We start from the raw sequence: 6997 nt of genomic DNA, 5'->3' as shown, positions 1-6997 counted from the left end.
AAATGGGAGGGAAAACAGACAAAAAGATTATGCCCTAATCGTGTTCACCTTCTTTTTTTTTATGGGAAATGCATCCATTATATTTTTAAATATATTTTTGATTATGCTATTACAGCTGTCCCATTTTTTTCTCCCCTTCATTCCCCTCCACCCTGCACCTATTCCCTACCAGCAATACCCCCCCTTAGTTCATGTCCATGGGTCGTACATATAAGTTCTTTGGCTTCTACATTTCCTATATTATTCTTACCTTCCCCCTGTCTATTTTGTACCTACCATTTATTATTCTTATTCCATATACCTTTTCCCCTACCCTCTCCCAAACCCCTCCCCATTGATAACCCTCCATCTGACCTCCATTTCTGTGATTCTGTTCCTGTTTTAGTTGTATGCTTTGTTTGTTTTTTGTTTTGTGTTTTTTGGGTTCAGTTGTTGATAGTTGTGAGTTTGTTGTCATTTTGCTGTTCATAGTCTTGATCTTCTTCTTTTTCTTAGATAAGTCCCTTTAACACTTCATATAATAAGGGCTTGGTGATGATGAACTCCTTCAACTTGACCTTATCTGAGAAGCACTTTATCTGCCCTTTCATTCTGAATGATAGCTTTGCTGGATACAGTAATCTTGGATGTAGGTCCTTGCCTTTCATGACTGTGAATACTTCTTTCTAGCCCCTTCTTGCCTGTAAGGTTTCTTTTGAGAAATCAGCTGATAGCCTTATGGAAACTCCTTTGTAGGTAACTGTCTCCTTTCCTCTTGCTGCTTTCAAGATTCCCTCTTTATATTTAATCTTGGGTAATGTAATTATGATGTGCCTTAGGTCCAACTTCCCTGGGACTCTCCGGGTTTCCTGGACTTTCTGGAAGTCTATTTCCTTTTCCAGATGTGGGAAGTTCTCCTTCATTATGTTTTCAAATTCTTGCTCTTCTTCTCCTTCTGGCACCCCTATGATTCGGATGTTAGAATGTTTAAAGTTGTCCTGGAAGCTCCTAAGCCTCTCCTCCTTTTTTGAATTCTTGTTTCTTCCTTCTGTTCTGGTTGAATGTTTATTTCTTCTTCTGCTCCAAATCATTGATTTGATTCCCAGTTTCCTTCCTGTCACTGTTGGTCCCCTGTACATTTTCCTTTATTTCACTTTGCATAGCCTTCACTTTTTCTTCTATTTTGTGACCATACTCAACCATTTCTGTGAGCATCCTGATTACCAGTGTTTTGAACTCTGCATCTGATAGGTTGACTATCTCTACATTGCTTGGTTGTATTTTTTCTTGAGCTTTGATCTGTTCTTTCATTTGGGCCTTTTTTGTTTGTTTGTTTGTTTGTTTGTTTGTCTCAGCGCAGCTGTTATGTTGTAAGGGGCAGAGCCTTAGGTATTTGCCAGGGTGGGGCAATCCAAGTTGCTGAGCAGTGACACTGTATGTGGGGGAGGGTCAGAGAGGGAACAATGCCACTTGCTCAGTTCTCAGCCAGCTTTCAATAACTTCCCCTGCTACCCACAAACCAATTGGGCTCTTCTGGTGTTGATTCCTCGGTGAGTGGTTTTATGTATATTCTAGGACCCTGTGGGTCTCTCCAACAAACTCTCCTGTGAGGCTTGGAGTTTCTCCCACTGCTGTAACCACCACAGGTTTTTTCAGTCAGAAGTTTTGAGGCTTTATTTCCCCAGTGCTGGAAGCCTGGGTTGCATGGTCTGTCTCGCTCCCCAGTTGTACCAGCTTATCTGCATGCAAATGTGGGACCACCAGGTCCACCAGCTGCCATATTGCCATGTGTTCTCTGCACCCAGTTACCCATCTCCGCCTCTCCTACCAGTCTAGATGAATGTTTCTTCTTTAACTCCTTGGTTGTCAGACTTCCATACAGTTCAATTTTTTGGCAGTTCTGGATATTTTTTGTTTTTAAGTTTGTTGTTGTCCTTCTTTTGGTTGTGCAAGAAGGCAAAGTATATCTACCTATGCTTTCATCTTGGCCAGAAGTCCTAATTGTGTTTACGTTCTAATAGAAGAAAAAGATAAATTAAAAAAAATAAAACCTCTTTGGCCTATAAGCCATGGGTTGGAAAATCAAATAAGATCTTTGATCCTTCCCTGTATAATTGTGGAAAAATAGTTTTCTTTCCCTACTTGAGTATCTGTATTTGTAGGTCATTTAGATCAGGGGTCACCAACCCCTGAGCCACAGACTGGTAGCAGTCCTTAGCCTGTTAGGAACCAGGCCACAAGCAAAGCTTGCCTGAGCTCTGCCCCAACTCCTGCTGCCCACCCCCACCCATCCACAGAGGGTAAGCAATAGTAAAGCTCACCTCAGCTTTGCTTCCTGTCCCACCACCACCCTGTTGCATCTTCCACAAAACTGGTCCCTAAAAATGCTGGGGACCACTGATGTAGATCATAAATTCGTCAACTGATAGTCACTTGTGCCAATTCAAAACCAACAGGAATACCAGGTTTGGGGAACAGCGAAGAAGGAAACTTTATTCAGTGCAAACAGCTGAACTGTGATACAGCATGGCTGTGAAAACAGCACAGCTATGAGGCAGCCCTGGGGCCAGGATGCTCTCCACCTAGACAGCTCTGCTCTGCTCCTACCAGTCTGCTTTGCACTGTGCTGGCCTGCTCCTCTTTGCTTTGGTCTGCTCTTGCCTGCACTGATCTGCTCTAATAAGACATCTTCAGTGTTTCAGCTCAGCCAGGGAGGTACAGCCTCCAGTCTTTGATGGAAATGGAAAATGTACTCTGAGTCTGAGGGGAGCTGCCTTATATGGACAGAAGTCCCTGCCCCTGGTCTCTGATTGGTCTGTCCTCATGCAAATGAGGACCCTAAATCCTCAGATGTTTGATTTGTCCAAAAGGCACTGTCATTGGTCAGAATAGAGCTACTCCAGTTGTTTGGAACTGGACAGCTCCAAAAAGCCTCAGTCCTATTGGTTGAACTAGAATTCCAGGAACTCCTTTATAAGGGCTCACTTAGATGGCACAAACCCAGTGCAGGCAGGCAGTTCAGTGCAGAGGCAGGCAGTTCAGTGAAGGTTTCTCCCTGAAGAGCAGTTTGTGTGAGAAGTGCCCGTGTAGAAATTGTTGCTAGCTATCTATTGTTTGTTTGTTTTGTTCTGTTTTTAATTTGAGTCCATTTAGCCACCAGGAGCCCTTCTTAGCAGGTGTCTTCCTTCTCAGGGTTCACAAACTTGAAGGGAAGATCTGGATCAGCATTAAGACCATGTGTTTTATTGACTGATGGATGGTGAGGTCACTGGAGCAATTCCCTCCACTTTCTTTTTCATTGCAGTCATCTCCGGCACTGGGGTGACTGAGAGTGCTATGAATGCCCCACAGCCATGGGATGGGGGGAACTAAGGACACTGGTTCCCTTCTGGTAAGCACACAGACATACCCAGTGTAAGGGAGCCCTTGAAAGCAGTTCCTCTCCAAACCTAGAACTGACACAGTATCTGCCAGAAAATCTGTTGTTTCTTTACTCACCTTCAATTCTGCCAACATCTGCTTTGAGGTTTTGTTATCAAGCCCAGCATTCTTAACTCTCCTTGAAATCTGAAGCATACCAAAAATCATGAACTGAGCAAGGCACACAGACGTGAAAACCTGGGGTAAGGGCAGACTTAGGGGTCCCTGGGCTGCAGAATAGTGTTTAATTAACTTAGATCCCAGATAGAAGCTCGATAGAAAATTATCTCCTTCTCCCTGTGGGAAGCTGTCTGACTGTGCTAGCAGGACAGATTTTTTCATCCCCACAGTCCTTGGAAACAATGACACGAGGAGGTGAGGAAGATGAGGAGGGAGGGAAAAGAAAATAGAGCAGAGTGGTTGGGGGAGGGAGGGAAAAAATCTTTTCTGCCTCTATAGTCCTTAAGCTCTGTAAGCCCCGAGAACAAACGGTGACATTAATCAGTTTGTTCTAAAGACTGAGAAGGCTACAGTCAGGAGGGAGCACACAGATTTTACTGGTGGGTCCTTCCCCAGCCTTCCTGACTAGAGAGATCAGGAATTTGGACAACTCAGTTGTGATTCCAAAAAAAATGAGCCTCCTTTCAAGGGTGGACTTATCCTGGGATCCTTGAAAACCCAGAGACCATCTTCCCCTCTTTTGAAACTCCACCACATTCCTGCTTAGAGTCTTGTTACTTTTCTACTGTGAAAGAAAGAGGTAAAGGGGACAAACCTGCTTTGCTCTTGATCCCTCCCCCTAAGTGTATCAAGTGGGAAAAGTAAACTCTGGCTCCACACAGAGGACTGGGAACAGAGAGCCCCATACCCAGTGCTTCATTCCCAGAGCTGTGATTAAACAGCTGTGATTTCTGCAGACACGGGAGTAATGGCCACACGATGATGACCCCTGGGGAAAAGAGAGCAGCAGACTTCGAGCAAAACGCACCAGAATGTCCTTTTCTAGACTCTAGTTCCAGGTCTCATAGTTTCCTCCTTTTCATATAAGATATGGTTCGGCTCCTCCTTCCCTTTGGCTCCTCCTACTGACAGTGACCTCTCTTTCCAGACTGAGTGACCACCAAATACAGCGGCAATAAAATGTCAACCTCATGTGGAAATTTAATGCAAAAATCTATACATAAAACCTTTTGAGGGCATCGCAGTTGTTGTTTCAGAATTTACATAACACTCTAAAATTCACCAACAAAGAAGTTAGCCTTCCTCACACACTTTCTCTGACCCAAGGGGCATTCAGATGTGAAGCTCTTACATCACCATCTGCGAAGGCTGACCTTTATTAGTTTCTTCTTTCTCTTGAATTTTTCTTAGAAAAGCCTGATTTGCCTCATCCAGTCTCTGCAGGTCCTTTCAAAGGTTGGAATTCAGGTAGACAAGGTTCTGTTTTGTGGCTTCTAATGCTAGTATTTCCATCATCTCCTGCCTACAGGAAAATTATCTTCATTACTAAACTCAGGACAGGGAAACAGAAGCCCTTAAAAAGATTTTCCACCACAATCTCATTCATTACCCCATCTTCTGTTGTTAATTCACCTAAACAGCCAGCCCTAAATTGTAATTTTCCAAGATAAATGGATTTCTTTTTAAAATATTTTCTCTTTTTTCCTTTTTTTATTTATTGAATTTATTGGGGTAACATTAGTTTAAAAATTACATAGGTTTCAGGGGTACATTCTATAATACACCATCTGTATATTGTATTATGTGTTCACTACCCCAAGTCAAGTCTCCTCCATCTCAACTTATCCCCCTATTACCCTCTCCTACCTCTCTCACCCCCCTTTCCCTCTGGTAATCACCATACAGTTGTCTGTGTCTATGAGGTTTTGGGTTTTTTTTTTTACTTAATCTTTTCACCTTTTCACCAGCTCCCCAACCTTACTCCCCTCTGACAGCTGTCAGTTTGTTCTCTGTATCTAAGCACCTGTTTCTATTTTGTTTGTTAGTTTATTTTGGTCATTAGTTCCACATATGAGTGAAATCATATGGTACTTGTCTTTCTCTGACTGGCTTATTTCACTTCTTTTTTGTGTAGCATTACATTGTGTAAATGTACCTCAGCTTTTTTTATCCACTCGTCTACCGATAGGCACTTGGGCTGCTTCCAAATCTTGCCTATTGTAAATAATGCTGTAATGAACATAGGGGTGCATATATTCTTTCGAATTAGTGTTTTGGGTTTCTTCAAGTGTATTTCCAGAAGTGGAACCACTGGGTCATAAGGCAGTTCCATTTTTAATTTGGGGGGTAAATTCCATACTGCTTTTAATAATGGCTGTACCAGTTTGCATTTCCACCAACAGTGTAGAAGTGCTCTCTTTCCTCCACATCCTTGCCAACACGTGTTGTTTGTTGATTTATTGATGATAGCCATTCTGACAGATGTGAGGTGATATCTTATTACAGTTTTTATATGCATTCTCTGATTATTAGTGATGTTGAGCATTTTCCATATGTGTATTGACTATCTGTATGTCCTCTTTGGAGGAGTGTCTATTCAGATCCTTTGCACATTTTTTAATTGGATTATTTGTTTTTTTGTTGTTCAGTTGTATAAGTTCTTTATAAATTTTAGATATTAACTTTATCAAATGTATCTTGGGGAAATATGTTCTCTCATTCAGTGGATTGTCTTTGCATTTTGTCAATGGTTTCCTTTGCTATGCAAATGCTTTTTAGTTTGATGTAGTGCCATTTATTTATTTTTTTTCTTTTGTTTCCCTTGCCCAGGGAAATATATCAGAAAAAAATATTGCAATGAGAAATGTTCTTGTAGTATAGTTTGATATCAGGTAGTGTTATACCTCCAATTTTGTTTTTCTTTCTCAAGATTGCTATGGTTATTTGGGGTCTTTTGTGATTCCATATAAATTTTTGGAATATTTGTTCTATTCCTGTGAAATGTACTATTGGGATCTTGATAGGAATTGCATTGAATCTATAGAATGCTTTGGGTAGCATAAACATTTTAATGATGTTAATTCTCCCTATCCATGAGCATGCTATATGCTTATACTTGATTGGATCTTCTTTGTAGGGTGCTTCAGGGCCACCGTTTACCCAGAATCCAACTGGAATGGTGCTCTCTGGAGTTGTTCAAGAAGTGAATGGCCTGAAAATGGAGAGTGAAAATAGGCTGGGTTAGAAAGCACCTGAATTTCATTCTAGTCTGGCACTTCATAGCATAGTTGTGTTACCTTGAACAACTTACTTAATTTCTCTGAGCTCAAGTCTCCTGACCTGTGAGATGGGCATTATTTCTACTTCACGAAGTTGCAATGTGGATTAAATAAAATAATATATGCAAAGCTTCTAACACAATGTATAGCATACAGGAGTAGTGAATTCTCATCCGTGCTCCAACACAATACATGTTTAATTTTTTATATTATATGAACTTTGAATATGCCTATGTTGAATGTTTTTAGAATAAATGAATGACTCCTTTCACTCCGTTTATCTAGAACAGGTACTATTCTCACTTTCCTTCCAGCACACCTAAGAGACTCACCTGTCCACTCTCATTAGTACACTCTCA

Source organism: Desmodus rotundus, chromosome 7 (genome assembly GCF_022682495.2).
Source record: "Desmodus rotundus isolate HL8 chromosome 7, HLdesRot8A.1, whole genome shotgun sequence".
NCBI classification, from domain to species: domain Eukaryota; kingdom Metazoa; phylum Chordata; class Mammalia; order Chiroptera; family Phyllostomidae; genus Desmodus; species Desmodus rotundus.
The sequence above is the reverse complement of the archived record's forward strand: the minus strand, read 5'-3'. Positions refer to the sequence as shown.